This window comes from Bos grunniens, chromosome 21 (genome assembly GCF_055505025.1).
Source record: "Bos grunniens cultivar Pamir isolate PY7600 chromosome 21, Bosgru_T2T1.0, whole genome shotgun sequence".
NCBI classification, from domain to species: domain Eukaryota; kingdom Metazoa; phylum Chordata; class Mammalia; order Artiodactyla; family Bovidae; genus Bos; species Bos grunniens.
Window position 1 is genome coordinate 58,757,332 of NC_141185.1, and position 20,505 is coordinate 58,777,836.

Consider the following 20,505-nt stretch of genomic DNA (forward strand, 5'->3'; position numbering starts at 1 on the left):
TTCATAAGCAGACACACTGTGGCTCTTCCTTGCTTGTTTATATTTGTAGTACTAAAAAGATTAATTGATTGTTCAATAAATTATCACTTTACAGATCAGGTTAGTCTGTTAAACAAACCACCAATCACCTTGTTAACATGTAGATACAAATGAATTGTTTTCAATAGGATAAACATTATCCCCTCTGTAGGTGTGGCAATTAGATTATTGATTTTAGGTAAATGTCTAGTTAATTATGCAATAGGCTTCATTTCTTCTGTTAATTAAACTACTGCTCTTTAAAGTCAATAAACTATAGCCTCAGGAGAAATGAGAAGATTCCCATTGAAAGAGTCCAAGTACCTCCCCCAAAAAGGGACAGAATAGGGCCCCTTCTGCTTTTAAAACAAAGACCCAAATGAAGAACTTATAAGAGCAAATTGCATTTTCAGTTCATTCACGATCCATTTCTAGAGTCAAGTTTAAATGCAAATCTGAGTAGAAATACTTGAAGAGAAACCACTAACCTGTTTTTGTACAATCAACAATCTCTCTCTTGCTTTGTATCAAAATGATAAGCTTTAACCTGCCTTCCAAAATGCTGTCATTGTCCTTGTCATTTAGTGGTTAATCATTGATCTGAGTAGCAGGGAGAAAGGACTATTTCAGAACCATCCTGGGAACAGTCTCAATGCAGCTCAGAGTACTCTCACCAGCACTCCTTACCCTGCTTCCTTTCCTTTGACCAAAGACTGAGCCATAAATGTTGACTTTTGTCCTACTCTACTTGGGGATTCTTAGGTCTTTTTTAATCTGTCTCCCTTTTGGAGGGAGCATTGGGAAAGTGTGGGAGGTAAGCTTCTAGTTACTTTGCCCAGACACCTGGAATATAAACTTGCCATGCTCCTCACCCTAATTTCATAACTTGGTGAGACTTCTGACCAATTAATTGATCCCTGACTCTGCTGTGTCTATTTTGCATTGGCCTAAGGGTAGCCCATAGAAATATTAATGATAGTGATAATCATTAGTATTTATTGAGTGCTTACTAATTGAGTGTTCTGGACATCATTCTAAAACGATTGGCATGCATTATCTCATTTATTCCTCACAAGAGTACTTTTCAGAACATGTTTATTATCCTGTTTTTATATAGAGAAACTGAGGCAAGGAATACAATGTTACTAAGTGATGGAACTAGGATTCAAACCTAGGAAACCTAGATTCTGTGACTACAGAATCTATGCTTTTAATAACTACCAGGCCCCAGTGATCACTTAGTAGACAAAATAATTGACCAAAGCCCAAGGATGAATGGGGCATCCAACTGGTACAACTGACCTGAAATCTCTGGTAAAAATAATAGCCAATATTTAATAAGAACTTGTTCTATTGGCTCAGTTCCAAAGTGAACATGCAAACTCTCACAGCTTGCATGTCAGTCACAGCTCAACCAGTCAGGAAGGCATTGGTAATTCTATGAAGCAGATTGAGTGCTGGACAAAGGAACACTTATTTGTCCAATATCAGCATCTCTCTTCCTGCTAAAGATTTTAGCATTAGACAGGTGAATAACACATGAATAAAATTTCTTTTCTCCTGACCAAATTACTTGCTTGTAGCATAGAAGTAGCTACAGACCAAGTCATCATATTTTTATTTGAGTAGTTCCTAATTAGTTTACAATAAAGCTGGACATAGTTCTACTGACCAGAGAATGACTCTTGCTGCTTCTTCAAAACCAGGATATTTCCTTTTATGGTGAAAGTTATAATTAGTTGAAGAATCCTAACCTGTACTTGTTAAAAAGAATCCCCATATAAGAAACCTGGTAAAAGTTATGCTGGTGTTTGCATGAAGCCTGTTATACATAATTTTCTGAAGCTGTTTTCAATCATGCAAATGATTTTTTCCTTTGCAATATGCTAATGCAATCTGATTTATTTCAGTTGTAAAAGTTAATTACAATGTGTTTGTGAGTCCCTAAAGATGATGTATTAAATGTTTATAACCAGGATTATTAAAATGTCCTGTCTCGATTACAGAGCTTCTCTTTCAAACACTAGAACTAATTGTAGCCTTAAATCACAACAACCTCACCGTTAAAATTAACACAAGGGCAACATTGCATAATTTTAATTAATTTTAATTTGGCCAAAGCAAATTAATTTTTGTTTTCTAGAAGGACAACTAAACTCTTTTGTAGCCTGCTTCCACTGAACGTAGAGTTCATAAACTTCCTTTTTTCCTCTGAGGATTGTACCCTGGGACTGAATCCTTGTTTATGTTTTGGTTTCAATTTGCATATCGGGTTCTCTCCTCTGCTCTTGGCATTGAAGTAAGAAAATGAAACCAGAGCGAAAGGTACACAGTTCTATGATCAGAGAAACAAAATTTTCACTGTGAGTTTCTTAATATTAACCCAGGTTTTTGCAGATAATAATGTTCTGAGCCTAGGAGAAGTGTATTCTGACACTCCTATCTTTAGCACCCATTAAAAAGCTGCCAACACCTCTTTCAAAATTTGCAAAACAATTTTCTAAGGAATGTCTTCTTAGAAGACGTTCTATCTTGATTGTTTCCTTCTCCCTGTGCTTAACATGTATGCCAAAATCAATTATTTCATATGAATGGCTAATTCTAAATCTTCCATTGTCAGTCAGCTGTGCTGAACAAACAGTAACAAACAGGCTAAAATTCTATTTATTGCTTAAACTGACACATCCGTTCCAGGAAAACTTCACCCAGTCCCTATTTCTTTGAATAGTATGGCTATTCTCTGTGTTTAGATGAGAGTTGTTTTAAAATAGGGATAGCCATGATAAAGAATTTTGAAAATATACCTTAAAAAAACCAACATGGCTTCCTGAAACCTAGAAAACCTGTAATAAATACTAGGTAGGATCTCAGTGCTTTATCTTTCTGGTCACAGATTATAAGTATTTTGAAAAATTGGATAATTATTTCTTGGCTTGATTTACATGTAAATATTCTGGGATAATGTGAGTTTATGTTTTTGCTGATCATCTAAAGTTTAATCTGCCTATGGATACTCATAGGCATTCCTTATGCATTTGCTAAACTAATATCTTAGAAACAATCTCATTTTGTGGCCCCAAACTAGTAATCATAGCCAAAAGAAAGTTTAATTTAGAAAAGTCAATTTATATCATATAAGTAAAGTCTAAATATATGAGATAGTTCTTATCCAAAGCAACATATTGTCTTTATCAGTGAAAGAGAATACTGTTAATAATTATATGAGAATATTATGTATAAAAGTGAAATCTTCTGGGAAAAGTGAAAGATTTGCTCACCCTCCAGATAAGGAAATGAAATTGATGGTTTTCTGGCTGTGTATTTGTTTTATCACAATGTCTTCCCTCTCTTCCTTCTTTATAGGGATGGGTCTCAAACAACCGTATTTATGCTGCATGATGCAAGCCTAGATATGGAGTCGGGGTGGAACTGATGGATGTTTGATTAAATTAGCTCTATATAACTTTGCCTTAAATTTAATTAGGCATGAGAAACTTGAGTTAAACTTTGGGTGTGTCTAAACCAGTCTGGCAAATCTGAGAGTTGTGAAGAATCTGTGTTAGCCTATCTTGTGAATATATCTATTATATACAATAAATGTGTACATTTCTGTCAAGGTTCAGGACATAGACTATATGATCAGTTTCAATTTTTTAAAAATTAAGATAAATATCTATGTGTAAAAATATCTATTCATAAAACCATGAAAGAAAATTTTAAGTGCTTGCTTGGTCAAAAATAATACTAATATGGCCAAAATTGTCTCATTGGCAACTTACAAATATTCAGTATCAAAATACTTAGTTTAAATTCAATGACTTTTAAAGCATATCTAACAAAAAATATATAATCTTTTGAAGACTAGATTATTGTTAAAATTGTAAATTTGCCAACTAGACAGTTTTATTTCTATCTGGAGTTGTTAAATACCTTGATAAGACAGAAGACGTATTTTGTTTTCCTTTTAAGTGAATATTTACAGTGAACTTTAGGGGCCTTTTGCATTTCTACTTGCTTCTAGAATTATATAAGTGAGTGTGAGAAGGGAAGAATCTTATTGGTGACCGTGAGTAGCTATTTTTTATCCTTGAATGTCCTCCAGGCCTAGAAACTCTTTGAGGGAAGAGAAATTATTTTACTCACCTTTGTATCTCCAAGTTCTTAGCATAAATATAAGTACATATTAAATATTCAACATACTGATGTGAAAAGAAATGACGGAGGAGAGTGGGCTAGAAATAAAGTTAGACCAGAACCATAGTATTCACATGATCACTGGTAAAAACAAGCACATAAATATAAATTAAAATCTTCGAGTCTTAACTGATCCATAGAAACTCTCTACTTATCACTGATGTGATTTGGATACTCCAATAAAAGGAAATTCAGTCAGAGAGAACTAGTAACAGAGGACACTGGGGCTTATAAGTGATGGGGAAAATAAAGTTTATTACTTCATTTCTTTAATACCTATATTTCACCATTTACTCTGAGAATTATCCTGTGAAGATAAAGTATAAATAAAAAGGTCCTTTTACAACATACCAATTTTGAAGAGTTGATTATAATTTACTGTGTTATTTGTTCCCTCTAAAACTACCATTCATGGCAAGCATATGATATACTTGAAAGGCTTAGGTTGTCAAGTATTGTGGGAAATTTGCTTACTGACTTTACAGATCATAGTCACTAGCATATGCGTGCCAAACACTTAATGGTTGTCATTTATTTGTAAGAGATCACAGCCTATTATGACTGAATGTCTTCTGCTCTCTCTAGTGAAATGACATTGGTGAGAAGAATGAACATACTTTTTGATGCAGACATCTGTTGATTAGAAAAATAAATCTCACTTTGACTAAATACACCAATAATTAGACAGCATTCTTTAAGTACTGACAGATTACTAACTTTCAGCCCAAGGCTTGTGGTGGATGACTGGTTTAGATAGATGATTATACAGTGGCAAAGAAGGAATACTTAGAACATAGAATGCATTTTATCCCAGAAAAATCTAGGTCATGAGAAGATGTCTCTTTAGAAGCAATTGCATCTTATTAGATGAAACGAATATTTTCCTAGTGAGATTTAATAATAGCTGTCAAAAATTTAGGATCAAAAACATGGAGTGGCTGAATGGATAAAAGACCAGACCCATCTACATCTATACGCTCCTACAAGAGACTTGTTTCAGTAAAGACAAACACAGACTGAAAGAGGGGGGATAGAAAAAGATGTTTCATGAAAATGAAAATCAAAATAAGTCTGAGGTAGCTACACTTATTTCAGAAAAACAATAGACTTTAAAACAAAGATTATAAGAAAAGATAAAAAAGGACATTATATAGTGATAAAAGGGTGAATCCAACATGAGGATATTGCATTGTAAATATGTACCCAACATAGGAGCACCTATATTTATAAACCTAATATTAACAGATGTAAAACGTGAAAAAGACGGTAGTATAATATTAGGGGATTTTAATACCCCACTTACATCAATGTATAAATTATCCAGACAGAAAACCAATAAGCAAATATGTGCCTTAAACAAAATATTGGAATAAAGTGACTTAATAGATATGTAGTGAACATTTCATCCAAAAGTCACGGAATACACATTTTTCTCAATGCACGTGAAACACTCTCCATGATAGATCATAAGATCTAAATCTAAGCCACAAAACAAATTCTTAATAAATTTAAGAAGATTGAAATCATATCAAGCATTCTTCCCTACAAAAATGGTATAAAACTGGAAACAATTCCAAGGAAAAAACTAGAAAAACGTCATGAATATGTAGAGATCAAACAACATGCTACTAAACAACTTCAATAAAAATAGTGAAGGAGAAATAAAAAATACCTCGAGACAAATTAAAATGGAAATACAACATATCAAAATTTATGAGATGCAACAAAATCAGCTCTAAAAAGGAAAATTCATAGAGATACATGCCTTTTGCATGGGAAAAAAATTAATCTCACCTTACACATTGAAGGACTAGGAAAAAAAAAATAAAAAAGCTCAAAATGAGTGAAGGAAAGAAATAGCAAAGACCAGAACATATACAAATGAAATAGAGACTGAAAAAGAAAATAGAAAAGATGAATGAAAATAAAAGCTAGCTCTTTGTAAAGTGAAAGTGAAGTCACTCAGCCGTGTCTGACTCTTTGCGACCCCATGGACTGTAGCCTACCAGGCTCCTCTGTCCGTGGGATTTTCCAGGCAATAGTCCTGCAGTGGATTGCCATTTCCTTCTCCAGGGGATCTTCCCAACCCAGGGATAGAACCCGGTTCTCCCGCATTGTAGACAGATGCTTTACCATCTGAGTCACCTAGGAAGTCCATTGTAAAGGTAAACAAAGTTGACAAACATTTAGCTGGACTTACAAAAAATAGAGTGCAAATAAATAAAGTCAGAAATGAAGGCAGGGACGTTACAATTGATACCACAGAAATACACAGGATCGTAAGAGATCACTATGAACAATTATATACCAATGAATTGAACAACCTAGAATAAATGGATGCATTCCTAGAAACACGCAAACTCCTAAGATTGAATCATGAAAAAACACAAAATCTGAGTGGAAGAATTACTAGTGAACAGATAGAATAAGTAATTAAAAACCTTCAAAAAACCAAATTCCAAGACCAGATGACTTTACTGGTGAATTCTACCAAGCATTCAAAGAAGAATCAATACCCCCCTCCACCCCCCGCAAAAAAAAAAAAAAGTGTAGAGAGGCAATACTTTCAAATTTGTTTTACAATGCAAGATTACCCTGATACCAAAACCAGACAAAGATACCACAAGGAAAAGAAAAAGAAAAAGAAATCACTGGCCTATATCTCTGATAAACATAAATGTAAAAATCTTCAACAAAGTATTATCAAACAGAATTCAACAATATACTGAAAAAATCCTAAATTATGATCAAGTGAGAATTATTCCAGGGATGCAAGGATGACTCAGTATCTGTAAATCAATCATCATGATATGCCACGTTAACTAAATGAAGGATAAAAATCATATGATCATCTCAATAGATGGAGGAAAAGCATTTGGCAAAATGTGACAACTATTTATGATAAAAAATTTCAACATCAAAAAAAAAAACTATGAAAAAATTTAGCCAAGGAGGTGAAGATATTGAAACTCTTAAGATATTGATAAAAATCATTGAGAAGCCAAAAATAAATGGAAATATATTTTGTGCTCAAGAGATTGGAAGAACTAATATTGTTAAAATGCCCAAAGCAATCTACAAATAAAATGCAATTCATATTAAAATTGTTATCATCCCACTTGAGAGACCATTTAATTGACACTTTTATTATCAAAATTATCCTTTGTAATCTGTATTAGTATTTTATTGTAAAGTCTACTTTGTTGTTTAAATATAACATGAAAATATTCTTTTAGTTAGTAATTGTGTTGTGTGTTTATATCACTCATTTGCTTTAAATATTTCTATATCCCTATGCTTTGTCTTTTCTACACAGTACAGAATTTGGTTTTTAGTGTTTCTGAAAGACCAGCAATCTTTGTATTTTAATCAAATAATTTAGTCAACTTATATTCAACATATTTTCTCATATATCTGAGATTAAACATATCATTTTGCTAATTTCACGTCCCTCTTTTTCTACTCTCATGTTTTTATATTGATTAGTTATCTTTAGTTAATCCAAATTTTTCTCTATTACCTTGCAAATTGTACCTTTTACAATTTTCTTATAGTTGTCATAGAATCACACTATGACTGCTTGAGTTTTCACAATCAAATTTTAGTCATTGTTACCCTATTACAGGGCAGTAAAAGGAAATTAGATCATTGTATTTCCTAACCTTTATATCATACTTTCTGTGTAATTTAATACTTTGTATTTTAAAATCACAAACTATTATAATTATCATTGTTAAGTATGTACTGTAATTATTTTTATTTGCTCACCAGCTCACCATTTAGCTACTGCTTTTTGTTTCTTTCTGCATTTCTGAGCTTCCATATGTAATCATTTTTTTCTGCATGAAGATTATCCTATACTATTTACCTGATTAAATTAATTTACTACAAATGCTATAGTTTGGGGCTTCCAAGGTAGCTCAGCGATAATTAATCTGCCTGCAATGCAGAAGCTGCAGGAGATTTGGGTTCGATCCCTGGGTCAGCAAGATCCCCTGGAGGAAGGCATGGCAACCCACTCCAGTATTCTTACCTGGAGATGCCCAAGGACAGAGGAGCCTGCAGGCTATAGTCCACGGGGTCACCGAGTCAGACATGACTGAATAACTGAGCATGCACACTCATGCTACATATCTCATTATTTCTTATAACTTTTTGTTTCTCTGTTCTTAATCAGTACATGCTCTTTCAAAGTAGTATCAAGTTCATAAACTCTCTTTAGCTGTGTCCACTCTCTCCTCAAACCAATCAAGTCATTAATCTAATTCACATTTGTAATTGGGTTCATTTTTATAATTTTCAGTTCTTTGCCTGTGTGTTCCATTACATCTTTTATCTCCTTGAACATGGTAAATATAGTTGGTTTAAACTGTTTTATAATACCAATATTTGGAATACCTGGAACATTTACTGTTAGTTGCTTTTTACTTTTTATTTTTTCATCATGTTGCATAGTTCCTCTACGTGCCTGTTCATTTATTACATTGATTATTGTGTATTGGAAATTTGATAGAGTTCTAATTCTGGCCTCTCATCCAGGTTCATCCATTTGAATGGCCCCGTGCTCATGGATATAACATTTGATTACTCAAGAATGAAATATAAACCACGTGGAACTAGCCATAACCTTTCCCAAGTATTCTTCCCCCTCCCCCACATCCACCAAAAATATATTTTTCTAATGGGGTGGTTGGGTAGAGTGAAATTTAGGTTAGGGTTCTTGAAAACATCTTATTATCACATTGAGAAATTCTTTCTGTAAAAGAGGCAAGCATAATTAATCAATTAATCAAGCTCATGAAATTAAGAGGCTCACACAGTCCTGATAATATCCTTTGAGAGCCATATCTGTAGCCACCATTCACATTCCCCATTTGCATGGCTCAATAAATTCCCTTTTCAGTTTAGATGCTTTTATTTATTTATTTATTGTCACACCATGAGGTATTCGAGATCTTTGTTCCCTGCCCAGGGATCAAACCCATGCCCTCTGCATTGGAAATTCAGAGTCTTAACCACTGAACCGCCAAAATTGTCCCAGTTTAGATTATTTTAAGTAGAGTTTTGTCACTTCCAACTAAAAAATCCTCACTAATTTTTTGAGTTAATTCAGGCACAAGGAGAGGCTTGGTAGTTGTAGAAAAGAGCTGGAGAAGTTTGAAGGCAAGAAGACAAGACAGAAGACTAATAAAAGAAAAACAAGCTTCCTCAGTGGCTCAGTTGGTCAAGAAACCGACTGCAATGCAGGAGACTGCTTGCAGTCCTGGAGACCAGGGTTCAATTCCTGCTTGGGAAGATCCCCTGGAGAAGGGGACGGCAACTCACTCCAGTATTCTTGCCTGGAGAATTCCATGTACAGAGGAGTCTGGCAGGCTACAGTCCATGGGGTCACAATGAGTAGGACTTGGCAACTAAACCATCACCACTACCAATAAAAAATAGTGAAATCCTATACCAGTGATCATGGAAACAGGTAGAAATGGGGTATAGATTTGAAGGATATATACCAGTAAGTATAGAGAAGCTGGATGTGAAAACTTCTTTGTGATATTTTATCTATTACAGAATCTCTGAAGGTGAAGGACAGCACATTCTTATGACTTTTAAATACTTGCTTGAAATCAGACTGTGTACAAATATAGTATCCTAATTCAAAATATTTAACCTCTGGGTAGATTATTTGCCTTAGCAATTTTAGTTTTACCTTCAGCACATTGCTTTATCTGGGTTATGAAATATATGTATTTCCCATGAAACAAAGAGGCTTTCAATCCCAATCCCAGTAGCTGTGACAATTCCATTTATCTTTGCCTTTGGAAGTGATGGTATAAATATAATTCTGCATTGTTTTACAGAAACTATTTCGGTTAAAAAAAAACTATGCAATCAACTGCCTTCCTCTCTAATTTAATGTACGTGTGACCAGGGAGACCTTTCCAAAATAAGGTTGTAAAAGTACTTAGATAATAGATAAGGACTATTCTGTCCAAACTGGAATATATGCAAAGGAGATGATAGACATCTCGTCGGAGCCCAATGTTTCTAGATAAACATTTCTGGTCAGGATGATTTTAAAACACATATCTGCTTTCCTGTGTTTCTTCTATTCACTCTTGTTGAATCCAACTCTAAAATTGGAATTTGTGGCACAGTTGTGACTTGTTCTCCATGAAGGGTTATCAAGGCTGTAATATGCAGTTTTCCTCTTTCCCGAGCCTTGTAATCTCACAATTTACTTTGAATTGTGAGAAATAGAGTAGAAAAGAGCAACCAGAAAAGTGAGTTGGGTTGTGAAACATGGAATTGTTATGTCATAACTGTAAGATTTCTCATCGGAAAATCTCTTTCCCAGCTATGGGAAAAAAATAAAGATTACTTAGAGAAATCAGAAGGAATGAGACACTTCTCCCCTCATTCTCTCACATTTTTGCAGTAGAAGAAGCAAAGAACTCCCATGTCAGGATGAATCACCAGACTGGAATTCACACATAGCATAAGATGAGGGGGCTACAGGCTACAAAATGCCAGAATCAAATGTTACAATTATAGCACATTTCCTAAAAGGCAACTTAAAGTCAGTTCCATCCCACGCACTCTTTCCAAATCCTGGTTTGTGTCTCGTCACCTATACTATAAACAAAGCAGTAGCATTCATAGAGATAAATAGAGAGATGTGTGGGGACAGAGCCAGGGAACGGGTTGGGAAAAGAAAAGACAGAGAAAGCCTGGGTGCTTGAAGCCAAGAATGAAACACTTACAATCATGCACTCTGAGATGTGGGAAGATTCCTCAAATCCTGTTAAAGAGAGTTCAGTTCAAATGTAATTCTATCAACACTGATACTGAGAAAGTCCCCAAGTCATATGGCTGTTTCTACTAGTTATGCTATCTAAACCAGAGGGAAAATCTAAAAGTTACATCTGGCAAGAATATAGCAAATCCCCAGGGGGTCTGTGTTAAAGTACACATTGAACTGGCAGGTGTCTGCACATTTGCATTCAGTAACACTTAACTCCAAGTGTTTTATGCTAAGAGACCATGTATGTGGATCCCATTACATATTTTAAGTTGTTGACTTCCTGGTAATTATTTCATTTTTAGACATATTTCTCTTATTACTGATGTAATAAATGTATAGATTTGAACACAAATGTAGGCACACACACACACACACAGGGCAATTATGAAGGCAATTCCAATGATACTATTCATTGTTTTTATTTTCTGTCTAGTCAAGACATTTGATTCTACTTTTTCAAAATTGGATTCATTTTTGCTATAACTAAATTCAGAGTGTTTTCAGCCTAGTATTGGAAGAATGTGTGCATGCATGCTAAGTCACTCCAGTCTGTCCGACTCTTCTCGACCCTGTGGGCTGTAGCCCACCAGGTTCCTTTATTCATGAGATTCTCCAGGCAAGGATACTGGAGAGGGTTGCCATGCCCTCCTCCAGAGGATCTTCCTGACCCAAGGATCAAACTGACATCTTTTAAATCTCCCTCATTGTTAGGTGGGTTCTTTACCAACTAGCACCACCTAGAAAGCCTAGTTTGGGGAGAGGGATTGCCGAATGGAATAATAATGTGAATCACTGCGAATCTTTTTCCCCTGTAAAAAGAGGGGGAAAGGAAAATGTATTTTCAAAAGAAGGTTTCTGTTAAATGGAGAGAAATTTGTGACAATTACAAGAAGTCAAAATATTTTTTATTTTATATAATTGAATTGTTAAATCATCAAGATAGTGTTACTACATCTAGGTTTTCCTTTCATCTGAATTTATTTTTGCTTACATATTTAGGACTTTTATTTGAGCTTCATGCTGCTGCTGCTAAGTCGCTTCAGTCTTATCCGACTCTGTGCGACCCCATAGATGGCAGCCCACCAGGCTCCCCCGTCCCTGGGACTCTCCAGGCAAGAACACTGGAGTGGGTTGCCATTTCCTTCTCCAATGGATAAAAGTGAAAAGTCAAAGTGAAGTCGCTCAGTCATGTCCGACTCTTTGCGACCCCATGGACTGTAGCCTACCAGGCTCCTCCATCCATGGGATTTTCCAGGCAAGAGTACTGGAAAAGAGTACTGCCATCGCCTTCTCTGTTTGAGCTTCATGCTTAGCCTCTACTTAGAGCTATATTGTAGGCGGGAAAAAGGCATTTGAAAGATAACAGGAATCATCAGGTGCCAGTGGTTGAATTTAACTGAACTGTAGGGCACTTTGGGGAGGTGATGGGAGTTTAAGCTGGAAAGGTTGAGAGCTTGTTTAAATCTGGATGGGGGTGGAGGGGCTTGTAAATTAGCCTGAAAGGATGGACACTATGTTGAAGATGAAGAAGAGCTGTTGAAGGGATTCAAACAGGAGTGACATGAATGTTTGTTGTTAAAAGCATACCCTGAGTGCCAAGTGAATAACGTTCTGGAAGAATAGAGCCAGTCAAGGGATGTTAGTTGTAATGGTCTATATGCTCACTCCCCCAACATAACCACACACATCAAAGATGCAGACGTACATCGCAGCAGTAGCAGCATTGAAAGGGAAGAGACAAGCTGGACAGAAAGTTGACAATACAAATAATGGGAGTTGGTAACTATTGAAAGATGGATAGGAAGGAGACAGAAGAAATCTCAGCTGATAGCCACACTCTGGCTTCTTCTCTGGAAACAGTGATACAAATCTTTCAAAGAAAGTATCCAGGGTAAAAAGAATTTTGTGCTGAGGAGATGATGACTTCAGCTTGAGATAAGATTTTGAGGTACTCATGGGACATCCAGGGATGGTTGTAGTTTTAAATATAAAATTGGATTTCTAGACAGTTACTTGATAATAGATAACACTTACTAGAGGTCTGTTAAGTTCCAGAAATTTCTAAGTGCTTAGCATATTTGAACTCATTTCATCCTCAAAATAATCAAACCCATTTTAAGATGACTAAAAAGTTAAATAGAGAGGTTAAGTGACTTCCTGATGGTTGCAAGGCTAGGAAGTAGTGGAGCCATAAAGTAAATCCAATAATTTGGCTATTGAACTTGCATTCTTAATCACTACAGTATAGTTACTGGAGAAAAAAAAAAAAGAAAAAGTCATCAGGATGACTCCAAGGGGTTGAAATTCTGGTAGGTATAAGATAGACATTAGTAGAGGAAAAGGGAAATAAAAATGAAATAAGAAGAAGGAGAAAAGCAGAATTCACAGGAACATCAACAGATGTAAAAATAAGAGGAAATAAGAGACATTAGAAGTAAGTAGAGAAAGAACAGTCTTTCTGTTAGGAAGGAAAACAAAGCATAAGAGGAAAGAAAGTGGACAGTTTGAGAACAAGAGGAGTCAAAAAAGACTGGAATGGAAACATACCCATTTTTTTTTGAAGTGTAGGTTGACTTGTCAAAGCAGTTTCAGTATAGTAAATGGATATTTGGCTAGATTTCGTGGGTCATGGGCTGAGGAGGATATATTGACTTCTTTTTTTAAAGAGGTTTGACTGGGACAAGAAAGAGAATGTATAATCATTTCTTTAGGGTATTATAAGATGGAATAAGATTTTATTTATATCACTGTTTAAAGTATAGCTGTAATGTTAGCATAATTCTTGGTTGGCAAGAAATATGGGAATGTGTAGGAGAAAGGAGAGGGAAGCAATCAGGTACGAAATTGTTTCAGGAAAGGGGACCCATTCCAGGGTCCGAGAGTGGTCTTGTCTAACACTCAGAAATAAGTTGTCTGAGAAGACACACGTACTGACAAATGGCTTTCACGGGAAGGGGTGCCCCAGGGGAGAGCAGCGGGGTGAGGGAACCCAGGAGAACTGTTCTGCCATGTGGCTCCCAGGCTTAGGTTTTATGGTAATGGGGTTAGTTGCTGGGTTGTGTCTGGTCAGTCATCTTGCTTGACCTATATTTTGTCTGACCCAGTATCCTTCCCAGTTGTATGTGCATCTCTCAGCCAAGGTGAAGATGGTAAAACAATATTATGGGCTGGAGTCTTCTTCCTCCTTCTGGTGCATTCTGAATTATTCCAGTTTGGTTTTGGTGACACCACCATACTCCTTATCAGAACCTCCTGTTTTGAGACAACATGTGCAAGTGGTTGTCATCATGCCTGGTCAAGGCAGGTGGTTTTTGGTCAACAGTTCCCTAACTGGAATATCCCCAGAGGACATATACTCCAAAGTGAAAAATAGAAGGTCGGCTTTGAGAAGAGGTAGAAGGTGTTCTTTCTTTGAGACAGAAAGTGAGAAGAATGGGTTTTGTAGGTATAACAGTAGGCAGTTAGAATTCAGGCATGAAATCACCTACGTTCTCCCCAAAATAGGAGATGAGCTTACTTGCTACACAAAAGAGAAGAAGAAATGGGAGGTTTATAGGGGCTGATTGTGAAACCACACAGAAACCTCTTGGGTACAAAGGTCTTCTCAGGTCCTCTGTTTCCTATCTGTAGGGAAGAGGCTTTTAGCCTTTGAGATGTTTCCTGAGTTCCAAAGGGCAGATTCAAAGACTTACAAATTAGGGGGTTGGGGGAATGCAGAAACAAAGGGAAAGTAGTCAAGAAAAAAGGATGATCAGCTACAGTCCAAGTTCTTCCTCAAGAGATACACGTAACAATCTGATACAGATCTCTGAGTTTTTCTACAGGAACTAATGCCTCCACCCAAGTGGGTGATGATAACTGATGATAACTTTAAGCTACACACAAGCATGTGGAACCTAGACTGGTTGGAACTAGAAGGCAATGAATGAGACTCCTGAAACACCACTTGGTGACCCACCAGTGACCAATCAGAGGAAAGTCACACACCCAGCAGCCTTCTCCCCAAAGTTTGCCTGTAAAAGCTCTTCCCTGGAAACCAGCAGGGGGGTTGGGCTTTTTAAGCATGAGCTGCTCATTGTCCTTACTTGGCCTTCACAATAAGCCTTTCTCTTCTCCAAACACCAAGGTGTTGGTTTGTTTGGCATCACTGTGCATTGGGCACATGAACTCAGTTTCAATAACAATTGTATAAATTTTCTAGGGCTGTCCTAAAAAAGTACCACAGATTGAGTGGCTACAAAAGCAGAAATTAGTTTTCTTACATTTCTGAGGCTAGAAGTCTGAGATCAAGGTATTGGAAGGATTGGTTTCTTCTGAGATCTTTCCCTTGGACTTGGAGATGGATACCTTTTCCCTAAGTCTCTGTATGCTCTACGCTCTGTGTGGATCTGTATCCAAGTTTAGTCTTCTTATAAAAACGCTGATCATATGTGATTAGGGTTTACTCTTATGATCTCACATTAGCTTAATTACCTCTTTAAAGGCCCTATCTTAATATATGGGCTTCCCTGGTGGCTCAGATGGCAAAAAATCTGTCTGCAGTGTGCTTCCCTGGTGTCTCAGATGACAAAGAATCTATCTGCAAGATGCCCTGGAGAAGAGACCAGCAATCCACTAGGTATTCTTGCCTGTAATATACAGTTGCATTTTGAGGTACTGGGAGTAGGACTTCAATATATACATTTTGAGGAGACATAATTCAACCCACAACATAGATAAAACTTTGGAATAACTGCAGTCAAGAAGGGAGAGATGACTTAATACACAAATACAGATAATTTCCTGCTGCACAATCTAGTTCTGTTGAAGAGTCACAAATTTGTAGTGGGACACAGCTGACCATAAACTCACTGATGTGAGTGTTTTAAATGGATATCGTAGGGAGACGAGGTGTTCAAAGGGCCAAAGGATTGAGGAAATGTGCTTCCTAAGTCAGGAGATATATTAAAATAAGTGACGAAAGTAAGAGACTAAAAGAAGTTCAAGAAAGATTCTAAGGAATGTGGTATTGTGTGCAGATTGAATAGAACTGAAGAATCTAGAGAGCTGTAATTACAGAGTTTGTGGTCAGAGAATGGGATAGTTACATTTTAATGGGTAGCACAGTTCCTGATAGTGATAAGTCAAAGTTGAGGTCATCAAACTATAAAATAGAGGTGAGGGTGAACTGGAGTTGAAGTCAAGAGCTAACGTCAAGATATGGACTGTGTCATTCCTGTGGACGTTGGCAGTTTGTAGGATAAAGTGAGATGGAAACTATGTGAGTCAGAATTCTCTGTGAATAGGAAGGAGAGAAAAGATTGTTGGTTAACTATTTAGCATGATTCTCAAAAGAAAGAACTTTGGGCCCCTGTAGATATGAACATCAGGGTGAATCAAGAGTCTCCTCAGGTCCTAGGATGTTGAGTCTGGCCAGCCTGCTGTGTCTACCAGAAACCACCCCAAACAATGTGGCTATTTGCTGCAGCCCTTTCATTTATCATTTAAGAATCGGCTTAGGTGTAACCTGATCTCCAGCCTGTGCTTTACCAGTGATGAACCTGGGCTCTGGAGTCAGGCTGTGCAAGTTCCAACGCAGCCACTACCATACAGGTCATCTGACCCGGGACAAGTTGCTTGGCCTTGGCGGACCTTCACTTCTTTGTCTGTAAAATGGAAGTAGTACTAGTTATTTCCACTTTATTTCGGAGAGTTTGAAAGATTAAATAAGACAATTGATATGAAGGACCAGATCAGTACTGGGCTTGCAATACGTACGCAGTCCATTTCAGCTATTGTTATTTAAAAGCTTTCTTCAAATTTTATCCAATTCATGTGCCCATTTTAGCCTTTTCTCAGGTTATAGACCAATTGTCCATTTGAATCTGTCTCTCTTTTAAGCTGGAAGCTTTTTTGGCATGTGGGCAGTTCATCTGGATAAAGCTACTACCTGCCCCCTAATAGTACACTTTGTGGAATATATTAATGAACGAATGAGAGATTTTTTTTCAATACTTGGATGAAACACATAATAATGTTGTAAAAAGTAATTCTTTTCTTCTAGGTCCAAATCTTCAACCAAGAGTCATATTTTCTAAATCTTATTTTAAATGGGAATCTAATTTCTGTAAGAGAACAGTAACACACAGATATTCTGGAAATTGTTCATTTGTAAAACCCTGAGATTTATAAACATTAGATCAGTGATGGCTATCCATTTTACAGTTGTACTATTGTACTTTATCATCAAAATATAATCAGAGGCCATATCGATCATCAATTACTATGGAACGACAACCACAAGATCGTGGAGGACGCGGTAAGTATTTATTTTCTTGTGTGTCTGTCATTCTGCTGAGGGTTACCTGGGGGTCAGTTGGGCCGCTCTGCTTCAAGCAGTGGATCCGGCTGGACTTGGCTTCTCACCTTTCTATGGCTTGGGCTCAGCTGAGCTCCACACATAGACCTTCTGGAGCTCAAGAGGAACTGTCTGGAGTAAGCTGTTTTGTGTGTGGCAGAAACGCAAGCAGTAAGGCCAGGGGCATGAACACAGAGCAATCCCCTGCTTGTGCTGAGCCAAATAACTCACAAAGAAGTAATTTGGCCAAGTTCAAAGTCAGGGGTGGAGAAGCACACTCTGCTTCTGTGGAAGCGACTGCACACTTACTTGGGGAAATGAATGGACAAAGGGAGGGGAGGGAATTGGACCACTCTTTCAATCTGCCCCAGAGACAAACAGGGAGTTACTATCTGATGCTAGCTTGGCAAAGAAATGCTTGATAACATTTTCTATAATACAAGATAATAAGATTAAATACTATTTAGTTATGTTCAAAGTCAAAGGGCTTCCCAGGTGGCTCAGATAGTAAAGATTCTGTCTGCAATGCAAGAGACACTGGTTCAATCCCCGGGTCGTGAAGATCCCCTGGAGAAGGAAATGGCAACCCACTCCAGAATTCTGGCCTGGGAAGTCCCATGGACAGAGGTGCCTGGTGGGCTATAGTCCATGGGGTCACAAAGGGTTGCAAATGACTTAATAACTAAACAGCAACAGTCAGAAAGAGCTTTTAAGTCAGAAATATCCAAAGATGGCAAACACTGGACCTCTCAGTCCTCAAAGCTCCATCCCAGTACTGAAGTATCGGGTTCTACAGTGACCCTCCTTAACCCACACTGGATCCAGTCTGCCCTGCTCAAGTGTCCCAGCGAGTCAAGTGACCAACAGAAATCCTGCTTGTAAGATTTCAAGCAGCATCTATATTAAGTCAATCAAATGTATTTATCACTTAATATGTTTTCTGAATTAAGGAGAAAGAAATTTGAACAAGCCAGATTGAAAAGGAAGTATTGCACAGGGGGAAGGAAGGTGAGGCTTGGACCCCAAATCACTGGCTGTAGTATTTATAACTGTGCCACCCTGGGCATTTATCCTCTAACAAGGCAAGACATTTAACCTCTTTGAGTTCCCTCATCTTAAATATAAGGTCTCAGCCGTATCAGATACTTTCTCAGTACATGTCTGAATTACAAACAAATGCAAATACATTTATTTGCAAACAAAATGATTATAAACGCAATACGAATACATACAAATAAAATTGTTGTTATCACATGGAAATGAAAATAATACCTTTTATACAAGGTCAGTTTATCCAGGATCCATTTAAAGTTTATAAATACATAAACTTTAGGAGTCCAGCATTTTGTGAGTGTACAAAAAGGACTGGTTCCTTTGATTTACTTTCCCTTTAAATACATAACTGAAAAAACTAAAGCAGATGTGACCTGACCAAAAGCTACATTTTTCTCCTAATTATTCAGAGAAAAGGAAATTCCCTTTTTATATATTTATGTCTTTCCAAGTGCAAATTGGCAAAAACATATTTTCAAAAAATAAAAATATGCATTTTTTTTTTGTAATTTAAAAGGCAGAAGACTGACAACTGAACTTCCCTCTGGGGAGGCAAATTTTGATGCTATCCATCCCCATTTGTCAGAAATGTTAAAATTCTTAGGAAAGTAGCAGGAACAGACCCAGGGTGTTGTAAAGAGGCCCCAGGGACTGTGTGAGGCACTGCGAGGCTGAACTGCCACTCTAACCCAGAGAATGAAGCAGAGCAGTGACTTCTGGCCTCCTTTGAACCTCAGCATCAAAATGGAATGGGGTTGATTGGTTTTTCGACAAGCTCCTTCAAAGTTACCATAGGCCACCTGTCTATTGTTTTTAAGCAAATGAATAAAAATTAGCTGTATTTTGTAAAAGTTCTTAAGGTAGTGAACAATCATGTCTCTTCATTTTTGGAGATGACTGTGGTTCCCCCAGCATCCCCAATGGCTCAGTGGGTAAAGAATCTGCCTGCAAGTCTGGAGACATGAGACGTGGGTTCGATTCCTGCGTCAGAAAAAAATCCCTCCAATATTCTTGCCTGAAAAATCCCATGGACAGAGGCGTCTGGCTGACTACAGGCCAAAGGGTCGAAAAGAATCGGACACAACTGAGCGTGCATGATACCTGGCCCTTCTACCACAAGAAAGTCAAGCAATATCAAAGCTGTTTTACTGATGCCTGCTCTGTTTATTCAGAGGAGGCAACAGCACCCAACTCCAGTACTCTTGCCTGGAAAATCCCATGGATGGAGGAGCCTGGTAGGCTGCAGTCCATGGGGTCGCTAAGAGTCCGACACGACTGAGCGACTTCACTTTCACTTTCATCCATTGGAGAAGGAAATGGCAACCCACTCCAGTGTTCTTGCCTGGAGAATCCCAGGGACCGGGGAGCCTGGTGGGCTGCCATCTATGGGGTCACACAGAGTCGGATACAACTAACTCGACTTAGCAGCAGCAGCTTTGTTTATTATAAAGTAGGTGCTAGTTTCCCCATCTTTAAATGGAAAATAGCACAGTCAGACTAGCAGCTACATGCCCAAAGCCAATTGCTCAGTAGGTAGGAATAAGAGCTGGGAATGAAACCCAGGTCAGTAGATTATAGATAAGTCCTTTATCTACTTGCCATGCTGTGCTGATATGTGGAAGGCATGTTGATGAAAGAAGTGGCAAAATGAAGCAAAGTAAATTTTCATGAAACAGACAATGGTATTTCTATCTTATATCCAGACTGTCAAGTACAAAAAGGCTCTTTCTGAATGTCACTGTCTTCGTGGCTGTAATGGTATACGAAATTCCCAACGTTACTTGGAGACTCAGATGGTATAATGTATGTAAAAGTCAGCGCAGTTCCTGCTACACAGTGGACAGGTGATAAGAATGATGATGATATTGATGACAATAAGCACGATGGTGTACAAACACTCATCAGCATAGAAGTGGTCTCTATAGCTCTGAACTGGGATCAGACTCGACTTTTTGACAAGCTTTACACAGTGAATTAATACATTAAAAGTGGGTGATGGAGCAGGCCAAGTTTTCACTGTTTGTTGTTGAATTAGATCATCATTTCTATTCTCTATTCCATATGCATCATGTACATTATAGGCCACAGTGCCTAGACCAGCAAA

At 37.3% G+C, this 20,505-nt stretch overlaps 1 long non-coding RNA gene across 5 annotated transcripts in view; it reads left to right on the top strand.

Moving 5' to 3' along the window:
- LOC147349784 (uncharacterized) overlaps positions 1-20,505 on the top strand; it is a 177,154-nt gene that overhangs the window by 52,590 nt on the left and 104,059 nt on the right. For 2 of the 5 annotated variants that reach the window (XR_015150514.1, XR_015150516.1), the window contains exon 2: positions 17,216-17,309. The exons of the other annotated variants lie outside the window; for them this stretch is intronic. This is a non-coding gene — a long non-coding RNA (uncharacterized LOC147349784). The remainder of the gene's footprint in view (positions 1-17,215; positions 17,310-20,505) is intronic. 5 annotated transcript variants of the gene reach the window in all.